Source organism: Lepidochelys olivacea (genome assembly GCF_965140295.1).
Source record: "Lepidochelys olivacea isolate rLepOli2 genome assembly, chromosome: 25".
Lineage (NCBI taxonomy): Eukaryota > Metazoa > Chordata > Testudines > Cheloniidae > Lepidochelys > Lepidochelys olivacea.
Genome location: NC_140435.1, coordinates 8,643,207 through 8,656,394, shown reverse-complemented (window position 1 = coordinate 8,656,394; position 13,188 = coordinate 8,643,207). Strand labels below are relative to the sequence as shown.

The window sequence follows — 13,188 nt, the reverse complement described above, 5'->3', positions numbered from 1 at the left end:
CTTTGCACTGCACAAATTCATGGCCTCTCAGGTCAACTGCAGGGATAGAACCCAGATCGTCCTGCCCCAAAAGCTCAGGGTCCCGCCTCCTGCACTAAAGGAGAATCTCTAGAAACTGTTTCATAGAGTTGAAGACCAGAAGGGACCATTGAATCATCTTGTCTGATCTCCTGTATAATCACATGTCATTAAATTTCACCCACTACCCCTACAAGCAGGGCCATCCCTAGCCATTCTGGTGTCTGGTGTCCAAGCAGGCCCCAGGCCTCCGCAGGGGGGGGGGGGGAGAAGGAGCAGGTTTGGGGGGAACTGCCCCCCAGCATGAGCCAGCGGAGCGGATTGGGGCTGGGTCACTCCACTTCCTGCTGCCCAGTGAGTGTAAGGTGGGGGAAAGTGGAGTGACCCGGCCCCAGCCCGCTCCGCTCTGCTCCCCGGCTCCCAGCGTTGGGGGGCGGGGGGGAACGCCCCCCAGCACTTGCCAGTGGTGTGGCTGGGTCGCTGCACTTCCCGCAGCTGGTGAGTGCAGGTCCGACCCCTGCTGCAGTCCTCAGGGGAGTGGGGGTGGGGCTGGGACGGGAAGAGGCAGGGTGGGGGCAGAGCTGGAGTGGAGTGGCGCTGGGGCGCAGCAGGGGGGCAGGGGCTTTGGGGAAGGGGTGGACCGGGGGCGGGGCTGGAGCAGCATGCAAATGCCCTGGTGCCCTACGCAGCTGTGTACTTTGCGTATAGGTAAGGATGGCGCTGCTTACAAGGAGCACACCCACTTCAGTCCTCAGGAGACTAAACTGTGTTCGACTAGCAGAAAACAGAAGAAATTAAGGGGCCACCAATGCCTGATGCCCCCTGCAACAGCAGGGAAGTGATGAGGTGAGATGGGCCCAAATGATCCCAGCAGGTGACTTGTATGCCATGCTGTAGAGGAAGATGGAAAAAACCAACAAGGTTCCTGCCAATCTGACCTGGAGAATATTCCTTCCTGACCCCAAATCGGGCTAATCAGTTACATCCTCACCATCTGAGCAAGACACCAACCAAGCATCTAAGACAGGACTTTCTATATCACCTCAAACCATTAGCCCATTCCACCTGCCTCTAGCTGATTTGCTACTTCAGAGGAAGAAGAAAAGTCCAGATTACAACTGTGCACTGGGGGTGGGGGTTGGCGGGTGGAATTCCTTCCTGACCCCTTCAGGCAACCAGTTGAAGCCCTGAAGCATGAGATTAAAGTCCTCATAAAACAGAGCTACAAGTGTTCACCTTACAGAGCCTATGACACACTAATGAGCAGTTTTCAGTAGAAGGTAGTGGTGCACACACAACTCAGTTCTACTGCCCTTTACTACCTCATCTTCAGCACCCTCCTCACCCCACAACGCAGGCACCTCCGCTGACTCTTTCCTGCTGTCCTTTGCGCTCGGTACACCCTCCCCCAAACCCATCCACCTACCTTCCTTCCTCTCCGCTTTCAAATCTCTGCTCAGTCCACGTTCCTGTTCTCTCACGTATGGGGAGTGTATGGGGGCAGGGGGGAGAGGGGCAGGCAGAGAGCCAGGAGTTGCACAGAGCCATCCAGAGGTGCCCATGTCTTACTGAGTGATCCTATTACAGTCCCCCTCCCCATCTGTATATGGCCCCCGCTGTTGCTTTGCAAGGGATTGCGACTGCTTCCTCTTCAGGGCTGGAATTCAAGCTGCCCAGCTCATGCTCCGACACTAGAACTACTCATCCCTGAACAAGGATGCTGCAAGGGTTAATGTCTGAAGATGAAAAATGCTATGCAAGCACGGGGTGTTGTTAGCCTTTGTTGCTGTCCCTCTGGGCGGGGCTGGGAGCCAGACGCGTCAGAGAGTCACAGCATTCTACAAGGCACCTCTGCTCTGAACCAGTCCCTGGCAGGTGGCCGTTCTGGAAGGGGAGCCAGAAGACAGTGGTTGATCTGTGTCACTCAGTGCTCCCTGTGTAGTACGAAGACCTGCCTGGCTCTGCCCACCGGGCTGAAGCCCTGGCACCGCAGTGGCCCGGCCCGATACTACGTCACACCTAGCTATAGCTGCAGACTGCAAGGCACAAGTCGGGCCTGCAGGTGATCTGGGATGCCTCTGGCAGCGTGAGAAGCAGCAGCCCAAGTTTTGCAGGACGGTGCGAAGGCAGCAGGGCAGGGGTCAGCAGAAGTGCTGTTCCGGTCACGGATGCATCTGGGCTCCTCTGCACGCTTGCTCTGCGCTGCACACACCACGGCTTGTAAACACAGGAAAGTCAGTCGCACATCCCCATGGCTCCTATTCACAGGCACTACACACTGACTACTGCCCTACATCCATGGGGGCTGGGGACGTGCTGATCTCCATGTCTCAGGTGGGGAAACTGAGGCACAGAGCAACCCGATTTGCCTAAGGACACCAAGTGAGTTAGCAGCAGAGCTGAGAACAGAGCCCATCTCTCCTGCTCTGCCCAGACTGCCGCCTCCCATCTCAGCAAAGCAGAAAACAGGGTGGGAAAAGTGGACCAGAGCAGGGCTTCCCTGAGCTTTGTTCTCTAAGCCTTGAGCATGCACACAGCGAGCACATGATGTCCTGTTCATTCTTCTCTTGCTTGAGAATTTCCTCTTCAGATTCAGCACCTGGAGTTGCCCCCTCTGCCCACCCCTCAGGCTATCTTTCTACTCCCCTCCCTTGCTTGCTTCTACCTTGTGCCTCCACAACGGACAAGAGAACCTTCTCCTCTGTAATTCCTGACATCCGGAACAGCCTCCCTGTTCTTCTCTGCTGCCACCTCCTCTTATGTCCCTCTGCCCCCATTAACGCTTGTCTCCTATGGAGCAGCGCATACTTCAAACTGGGGGAAGTGAGCAGGCGATGTGTGAACCATGCTGCTTCATACCCAGTTTGCATTTTGAATCAGACCTTTATGCTCAGCCCTGTGGAATTCCAGCGTCAGACTGTTTGCACAGAGCCAGGCAGACGACAGCCAGATTCTGCGAAGGGAATTCCAGCCCCCGGGTTTTTTTCACTTTTAAAAAGGGAGCCATAGGCCAGGCTGCGTAAGGGAATTTTAGACAATGAAACCAGACAGCATGTCCTACCAGAAGGGAAAAAATAAGTTTGTAGTCTTAATAAACAGGGCTTCCTGCGAAGCGCTCGGGGACTGCCAGGCTGTGGGAGGGCGGACGTGGGGGAAGAGCTGCACACACAAAGTAGCAGTGATTCTATAGCTCTCGCTCACCAGAACTCTGGTCTGGGCCCACGTGAGACCATGCATCCAGAGCTTGGAAATAACACTTCCACAACTGTCTTCCAATCCTGCCAGACAGATGCTCATGACTACAGTTCAGGGATTGTCTGCCCAGGGAAACTGACCAGCAGAACTACAGCTGTGTAATTATATCAATATAGCTCTTCATCTGGGCATACCATTCTGGAATAAATTGCCACCCTTCGAATTATGCTGGAATAAAGTCACTTATTCTGGAACAGTGTCTCTACATGAGAAGTTTTACTGGCATAACTATAGCAGGATATTTATCCCAGTATAGTTCTGCTGATCTATGTGGATAAGGCTTAACTTTCCGACTGTGTGGCGGAACCTTGGATCTATGGCTGAACAACACCAAAGAGTTGGTGTTTTTGGACTTTGGTGCTGTATGGTACTAGATGAACAAGGCTGATATCCAGGTGTGGTTTTTACTTATGCTATGCATTAGGGACATCCAGAGCAAGTTTTATATATTGCGGTGTGGGGAATGGGAAGAGTGGGGTACAGTTCTTACAGCTGTGAACAGGGACTCTGTTAGAAGCAGAGAGGTACTGGGTAATTTGGGGTTTCTGACTGCTTTAACGAAAAACCTTGCTGGACACTTTGGAGTTGAAGGTAGTAAGAACATAAGAACATCCATACTGCACCAGATGACTATTCTGTCTTCCGACAGCGGTCAGAGCCAAATGCTTCAGAGGGAATGAAGAGAACAGGGCAATTATCGGTGATCCATCTTTGTTGCCCAATCCCAGCTTCTGGCAGTCAGAGGTTTAGAGACACCCAGAGTACGGGGTTGCATCCCTGATCATCTTGGCTAATAGCCATTGATAGACCTATCTTCCATGAACTTATCTAATTCTTTTTTGAACCCAGTTATACTTTTGGCCTTTACAACATCCCCTGGCAATGAGTTCCACAGTTTGACTGTGCGTTGGATGAAGTAGTACCTCAGACCCCGCATCCCTCAGTACATGCTTTCCTCTTGTTGAGCAGTAAAGGCTTATACTGACCAACAATGTCACTATGATGTAGCCATTCCCCCCAGAGATGCACATAGTGACCTCTATACTAAACTCTTACAACAGATCATCCTCATCATAACCACCATATAAACTGCTGTCGAGGCAGGATTTTTTTTTTAAACCTTTACAGAGACCGACTTGATTCAAATTTGGATTTAAAAAAAAAATCTAGACATGGAGGAGGAGGGGACTTAAATCCAATTATTTTAAAGTTTGGTCGAAGAAATTCCAAGTGATCCATGGTCTTAAAACAACCAACCATCTCCTTGCAGTGTTTGCAACCTAAGTTCTATGATCCAGAGAAGCTAAAAGTGAAATAAATGAGAGAGACAAGTGTAAGTGACTGCAGCAGCCCAGCGAAGGGAAATGCTAAAAAGGAAAAACTTCAAACATTCAAAAGTATCATGAAACAGGTCAGAAAAAAAATGGAAAAATTGTTTTAAAAAATAAAAGCGTTGGATTATTTCTTTTTGCCAGCTGGGCTTCAAGCTTTTCTCCACCAGGAAGAGAGCTAGAGACATAAGGTGTTTTTTTGGTGGAAAGGAAAAGCAGCGATTCCCACATGATCACATGCCTCCATGAATTGAGGATTTAAGTATGACACCAAATAGGAAGAGAGACTAATAATAAAATTTAGAAACTGCATAAATATTCAAGAGTAAACTAAAATTTTAAAATTCTTTCCATTGCAGTAAAGCACCAACGTTAAAGATAGGAAAGAAGCCATTATTTTTCTTACAGTAACTCCTCAAAGCTCCAGCAGAGATCGGGGCTCCATTGTTCTAGATGCTATACATACACACAGTCCCTGCCCCAAGGAACTTACAAGTAAAATGGGCAAAACAAAGGGGAGGGGATAGGAAATAGACGAGGCACAGAGAGGAGAAATGACTTGCCCAGGGTCACACCACAAATCAGTGGCAGAGCTGAGAATCGAACCCAAGAGTCCTGACTACTAGCCAAGTGCCCTACCCACTGCCTCATGAGAAGGGTGTTTGTTTACAATCTAATTATTGTTAAGTATTAAAAAAATCATCTCTACTAAGCACCTGATCCCTGCACTTCACTGTCTACATTACACTTTGCAAGAAAAGGAACAGCTGCATCCAGAGGAAGAGTCTCAACAAGACTTAAAAAAAACCCACAAAGCAAAATCTCTTGGCATTAGCTAACCCATTGGGATAGATCACTGCAAATTAAAAGGCTAAAGTATTCACAACCACCCCCTCCTGGCCCCAAATAAACCAACCACCAAAGAGCAACTGGTACACTTACCTGGCTGGACAAGAGTAAATAGCTCAGGACGGGAAGAAGGGGTGGGAAATCAAGTGCAGTTAAAAGTCAGACTCATAAGCAGTTTTCAAAAGTCAAAAGAGTTTTTAGTTTACAACAGATAAACATCTGCTGGTTTTAAAACAAAGGAAGATCCAGCATGTTTTAAAATAACCTGCAGACAGTCCCAGACGACATCTAGGGAGGTTCATAGTTAAAATCTATTCCAGTCTTGAGGGCCGGCAGGAAACCCCTGTCACTACAACACAGGGAAAGGTGGCATTTGGTTCAGAGGCTTCCCAAAATGATTGTTCATGGAAGTTGCATATGGGATTTTTTGAGCATGTTTGCTCTTCTCCAGAGGAGACCATTTTAAATGGTTAGAACCAAGCACCAGGTTTAGAATGGGACCCTTGAGTTCTACTGTCAGCTGAGTTAGTGAATGGTGAGTGGCCCAAGGTGAGATCGCCTCTCAGAGTCATCTCAATTGTGCCATGGAAGAGAAAGGAGGAGCAGAGCACCAAAAACCAGCTGCATCAGAGTCTGCAAGTGAACAGGTTAGTTCAGCTGTTTAAAAGGCCTCTTGCTTGTGAACACTCCAGCCCAAGCAGGCCACAAACTCAAGTCTGCCGTCATGATCCCAGTGCTGACACAGATAGTCCGCCCCAGCTCAGTGCTCTCTTGCTTCTGCCTCACTGCAATTACGAAGTTGTGTGGTAGAGTGAAATTGTACCCTTCCTAAAATACACCCACATGAACAGCAGGAAAGGTGGAAGGGCTGAAGGTTACTAGTGCCTGAAATCATAGGAAGTCAAATCACCAGCGTAACACCTGCCCCATTCTACAGAGCACAACCCTCCCCATAGTCTGTGTGGGTCTCCAGCTCCACCTATCATTCTCCTATGGAGCCATCTACAGAGGAGCATCTCCCGACAGGCTTGGCTCTCCAAATGTTCAGCTACTTGTGCTTGGAACCACAGCTAGAGGAGGGGGGAAAATGCCAACAATTCCTGCTCACGTTTGAGTAGGGAAATGGCCTTACTTCTGTCCCCGCCTTGAAGAGACCATTCTTGAAATACAGAATCCCGTTCGGGGGCACACCCTTCAAAAAGGATGTTGACAAACTGAGAAGGATTCAGAAAAGAGCTAGAAGAACTATTTGAGCTCTGGAAAACCTGCTCTCTCTGATCTCAATCTGTTTAACTTATTAAAGAGAAGGTTAAGAGGAGACTTGCTCACGGTCCCCTAAATACCTACATGGGGAGACAATTTCCGAGAGAGGGCTTTCTAACCCAGCAGACAAAGACCTGAAGAGTCAATGGTTAGAAGGTGAAATGAGGCAAATTCAGACTTGAAATAAAGTGTGCTGTGTTTTGTTTTTCTCTCTTAAAAGATACATGGGTAAGAAACTATTGCAACAACTCACTAAGGGACATGGTGAATCCTTCGCCACTTGATGTCTTTCCATGAAGGGTGGATGTCTTTCTGAAAGGTAGGTTCTAGCTCAACCAGAAGTTATATGCTTGATGCAGGAATCACTGAATTACTGCGTTGTGCAGGTCAGACTAGATGGTAACACTGATCCCCGCTGGCCCTAAAATCCATAGCCCAAGAAGTTCCTTCCCACTAGCACCTTTACCCTCTGCATTTTGAGCAAGAGTGACTGCATCTCCTGTCCCATTTATACACCATGATGGCATCCATGTTCTTGTGCTTGGGTCTTCAGAAGGCTGATTCCATCAGCATCTCTGCAGGCATGCAAAGATTATTTTCAGAGGTTAAAAAGGCACATGGGCCTGATTCTGGGGTTAGAATCATAGAATATCAGGGTTGGAAGGGACCCCAGAAGGTCATCTAGTCCAACCCCCTGCTCGAAGCAGGACCAATTCCCAGTTAAATCATCCCAGCCAGGGCTTTGTCAAGCCTGACCTTAAAAACCTCTAAGAAAGGAGATTCTACCACCTCCCTAGGTAACGCATTCCAGTGTTTCACCACCCTCTTAGTGAAAAAGTTTTTCCTAATATCCAACCTAAACCTTCCCCACTGCAACTTGAGACCATTACTCCTCATTCTGTCATCTGCTACCATTGAGAACAGTCTAGAGCCATCCTCTTTGGAACCCCCTTTCAGGTAGTTGAAAGCAGCTATCAAATCCCCCCTCATTCTTCTCTTCTGCAGGCTAAACAATCCCAGCTCCCTCAGCCTCTCCTCATAACTCTCGTGTTCCAGTCCCCTAATCATTTTTGTTGCCCTTCGCTGGACTCTCTCCAATTTATCCACATCCTTCTTGAAGGCCCAAAACTGGACACAGTACTCCAGATGAGGCCTCACCAATGTCGAATAGAGGGGAACGATCACGTCCCTTGATCTGCTTGCTATGCCCCTACTTATACATCCCAAAATGCCATTGGCCTTCTTGGCAACAAGGGCACACTGCTGACTCATATCCAGCTTCTCGTCCACTGTCACCCCTAGGTCCTTTTCCGCAGAACTGCTGCCTAGCCATTCGGTCCCTAGTCTGTAGCTGTGCATTGGGTTCTTCCGTCCTAAGTGCAGGACCCTGCACTTATCCTTATTGAACCTCATCAGATTTCTTTTGGCCCAATCCTCCAATTTGTCTAGGTCTTTCTGTATCCTATCCCTCCCCTCCAGCGTATCTACCACTCCTCCCAGTTTAGTATCAACTTGTTTTATACAGCTGTAATTCCACTCATTTTGATCGCTTCCGATTTATGTTTGAGTGACATCATGATCACAGTTAGGTCCTGTATATAGGTGTTTCAGCTTCAGTTCAGTTTCCAGGGAGTTTCTCCTTGTTGCTGTTTAGTTCATACATCGATCCTGGCCCAAATCATTGCTATTCTATTGCACTTTCCAAAAATCTCTCCTCTCCGAACTGTGCAGTCTTCTATCCTCCCTGTTATCCAGCTAATTAAGATGTTCAGTTTAGAAGTATGCGGCTTCACCTATAGAATCTGCACTTTCTTCAGGCAGCTATACTAACTTATCCAAAACCAGATGCAATAATCTCATGTCGGGCCTTGTACAAGAGCACACAAAACCATGGCCCTGCTTAGAACATCCCTTGTGATACGCTTTGGGTCTTCATTGCAATTAAAATTGAATCAATGGAAACTAGACATTTCAAACGGTCAGCAGAAAATTGTGGTTTTGACAAAATGAAGGGATTTTTGGTTACTAGCATCTGCTTTCCACTGAAATTTTCAATTTTCTCTGAAAAATCTGTGTCGGAAAACCAAAATGTTTTAAAAAAATGAAATACTTTGATGTCGAGAAACCCCTTTTGGTGAGGGACGGTGCTGTGTTCGTTGGAGTCCCACATGGGAGTTGTAGTTCAGATGCCTCACACTCTCATTCTTCTCTATGGGCTGGACTTCCCTGCCAACTACATCTCCCATGATGCACCAGTACTACCTTCCCTCAATGAAAAGGGGAACCATGGTGCATCATGGGAGATGCAGTCTGACCAAGGAGCCCAGCCCACAAAGAAGAGTAGGAGTATGAGGCACCTGAACTGCAACTCCCAGGAGCCATTGTGGCACAACTATTTCAATTTTCAGACAGGCTATTTAGATTGTGATTTTTGCCAGAAAGAAGCCCCCCCACATCCCCTCATTTTCTGACCACCTCTAGTCACAATTAAACAAAAAGTTTTCCCATCATCTTGTTCAAAACACAAACTGCTGAGTTGCTGCTATAGGAACTTTTGGGTTTGATTCATGATGTGCCCCTTTGTATTTCATCAAGTTAAAACTCATCGCTCGTTTCACAAAACACTCTGCTCAGCTATTTAAACTGATCTACTTCTCCATTAGCTAGGTTACTCTACCGACAAAACCCCTGAAGCAGGTAATCAGCAGAGCGAGTGTGCAGCACCAACCTCCCACTTTACTTCCAAATGCCAATGGATTGCAGTGAAGGGGTCTTTCGCTCATGATCATTTAGCCAATTTATGAATCTGCAATACACGCCCAGCATGGTGAGCGTAAGTATTGAGTGAGAGCTTGCCAAGCACCCACAATGCCAAGTGAAGCTGCTCAGCACCCTTGAAAATCCAGTCCTAGAGTTTTTCACTAGGAAATCCAGACCACACTTGCAAAGTTGTATTTGCCCAAGGCCAAGGAATTTAGACAGGTCTGGGGGGGTGAGAAGAATGTATGTCTGAGCAGATAGGTTTTCATGATCATTTTGCAAGGCTGGTGTAGGAAGTTGTCATACTTTCCAAACTCTCTGTATCGGATCAATAGGGGGAACTAGAGGCCAGGAAGGTATAGCTGGGTTCACAAGTTAAGGGCAGGTAGTTGGTAGCCCCATCTCCCACCCGCTCTGCATTGAAACTTTCCTTAAACCTCTAACTGGAATATACAGTTGTTTCACCAGGGAGCCTTGCCTCAGAGCCTCATAATTTAATGACCATTTGCACCGGGGGGAAATTATTTTGCAGAATTTCCAGAGGATATTGTAACACTGTTTCTTTAAATGCATACATTTCAACCTCATGGAGCATAATCATTTGCAATTTTGTGCTAGTTAAAAGCCAGCATGTGAAAATCTCAGTCAAAACTTGATCCAGTTTTATTTCCATCCACCACCAACTCCTACTCAGAGAGGTATTTTTGTGCGTTGCTTACTTTGCCACTAAGTAAGCTGGCATTGTTGACCTTAAAGTGGGGCAGGGAGAGAGAAAAGAGCTATCTTATTTAGTGAAAGAGATGGAGTGCAGTGGAGCATTGGGAACACCTTGTGAAAAGGAATATACTAGAGAGACTGTTTGGGGGAAAAGAGCTGGGTCTCTGGAAATGGAAAATAAAGACATCAAAAACACTGAGAATTCCAAGAGAGAGAGGCATGTTAACAACAAGTCTGTCACATCAATGCCAGGCTTTTATACGGCCCAGTCTCCAAAATGCTGTACAAGCTACACTAATCAGGCTTCCTAACATCCGAGGTGAGACAGGTGGATTCTTGGCTCCCATGATGGGGCTCTGAAGACCTCTTTCTCAGATCCGTAAAAGAGAGTAACAAAATGTTTTTCTGGTGCACATGGGGAGCTATGGAATGTTAACAATAGGCTTCACGCAGAGTGAAAAGATATCTGCCATTCTAACACTGTGGTCCCTTCTGTAGCATAGGGACCCCTGCACCACACACAGGCATGCTTGGGGTCCAAGCTCGCTTTCCTGATGCACCCAAAACTCCCACTGCAGCCCATGGGAGTTTTGGGTGTGTGACGAAGGCAGGGTTGGGCTGTGCAGGAAGAGTCATTCTAGTCAAAACTGCAATCACTGCTGTGGTGCATGGATAAACAGGGAGAGACTTTCTGAGATTGTCAGAGCTGCCTAAAATTTATGGTAATTTGGAATGGAAAAGCCAACCTTCCTCTTCCTCACTCTGGAATGAGGTAGAAGGGTGGCCAAACCTTTTAGTTAATATTCTCCACTTTGGAATTTCCTGATGTCACAGAAATATTTCACCCCTGCATCTCGTGGCAATTTCACCACCCCAGTACTGACTGACTGGATACAGGCGAAGGAAAACTCTGCACTAAGCTTCTGCATTTTTTTTGCACTCGTCATTTTCCCAGAGAGTTATCCATTGGGTTGAAGTTTCTCAAGTCTGTTCTCACTACCGCTGAAAGCTTTTTTGAGAACAAGAAAGATTCCATATGGCTCCACTGGAGGAGAAAGAAAATACTGCATTTTCCAATCTCTTTCTTGTGCTTGGAGAAATTCAGTTTTGGTTTAAAAAGCTCAGCCTTGGCAGGTACCTCAAGCTGATCTCCATGAGAAAGTTGCACTGGTATAGCCAAAAGTGGGACTATAAACCAGTGGAAAAGGCTACGTGGGCATGCTCTTATTTCATCAGGGTACATCTACGCTAGAAATGCACTAGTGGCAAAGCTGCAGTGCTATAGCATAGATGCTTCCTAGAGCGACAGAAGGGATTCTTTTGTCACTGTAGTAAATTAACCTCTCTGAGAGGCGGTAACAAGGTTGATGAAAGAATTTGTCCATAGACTTAGCGATATCTACATCAGGGCTTTGGTTACCTTAACTACATTGCACAAGACATGAAATTTTTCAGAGCCCTGAGCAAAGTAGTTAAGCTGACCTAACTTTGTAGTGTATACCAGGCCTCAACTTAAAGCAGATTTAAGTCTGTTATGAACAGGTTTAACCATGCCATAATGAGTTACACCTAGCAAGGGACATAAAAGTAAATAAGAAGCAGTTCTTTAAATACATTAGAAGCAAGAGAAATATGAAGGAAAGTTTAGGTCCTCCACTTAGTGAGGAAGGAGAGCAAGTTACTAACATCATCATCATCAAGACAGCCAAGGTGTTTAATACTTACTTTGCTTGAGTCTTCACTAAAAAGGTTAATGGTGACCAGATACTCAACATAATTAATGTTAACAACAAGGGGGAAAGAATGCAAGCCAAAACAGGGAAAGAACAGGTTAAAGAATATTTAGATAAGTTAGATGTATTCAAGTCAGCAGGGCCTGATGACATTCATCCCAGTGTACTTAAGGAACTAACTGAAGAAATCTCGGAACCATTAGCAATTATCTTGGAGAACTCCTGGAGAACAGGTGGTATTCCAGAGGGTTGGAGAAGGTCAAACATAGGACCTGCCTTTAAAAAGGGGAACAAAGAGGACCCGGGGAGTAATAGACCAGTCAGCCTCACTGATACCTGGAAAGATACTAGAACAAATTATTAAACTATCCATTTTAAGCACCTAGAAGATAATAGCATTATAAGGAATAGCCAGCATGGACGTGTCAAGAACAAATTACGCCAAGCCAACCTAACTTTCTTCTTCGGCACAGTTATTGGACTAATGGATTGGGGGGAAAACAGTAGCTGCGATACATCTGCAGTTTAGCAAGGCTTCTGACACAGTCCCACATGACATTCTCATAAACAAACTATGGATATGTAGTCTAAATGAAATTACCATCAGGTGAGCGTACAACTGGTTGAAAGACCATACCCAAAAAGAGTAGTTAACAAATGAGAAGGCGTATTTAGTGGGGTTCCGCAGGGGTCAGTCCTGGATCCAATACTATTCAATATTTCCATTAATGATTTTATTAATACTTATAAAATTTGCAGACACCAAGGTGGGAGGGGTTATAAGCACTTTGGTGGGCAGGATTAGAATTTACAATGACCTTGACAATTTGGAGGATTTGGACAATTCAACGGGATGAAATTCAATAAAGACAAGTACTTTATTTAGGAAGGAAAATTAAATGCACAACTACAAATTGGGGAATAACTGGTTACATAATAGTACTGCTGAAAAGGATCTAGGGGTAAGAGTAGGTCACAAATTGAATGCGAGTCAACACTGTGATGCAGCCGTAAAATGGTTAATATCTTTCTGGGGTGCATTAACAGGAGTTTCATATGTAAAAGATGGAAGGTAGTTGTCACACACTGCTTGACACTGATGAAGCTTCAGCTGGAGTACTTGTCCAATTCTGGGCATCACACTTTAGGAAAGATGGGGACAAACTGGAGAGAGTCCAGAGGACAGCAACAAAAATGATAAAAAGTTTTGAAAAACTGACCTCTGAGGAAAGGCTAAAATAACTGGGCATGTTTAGTCTTGA

At 46.2% G+C, this 13,188-nt stretch overlaps 1 protein-coding gene across 1 annotated transcript in view; it reads right to left on the bottom strand.

Moving 5' to 3' along the window:
* CSNK1G2 (casein kinase 1 gamma 2) overlaps window positions 1-13,188 on the bottom strand; it is a 91,496-nt gene that overhangs the window by 47,311 nt on the left and 30,997 nt on the right. The window lies entirely within an intron of this gene.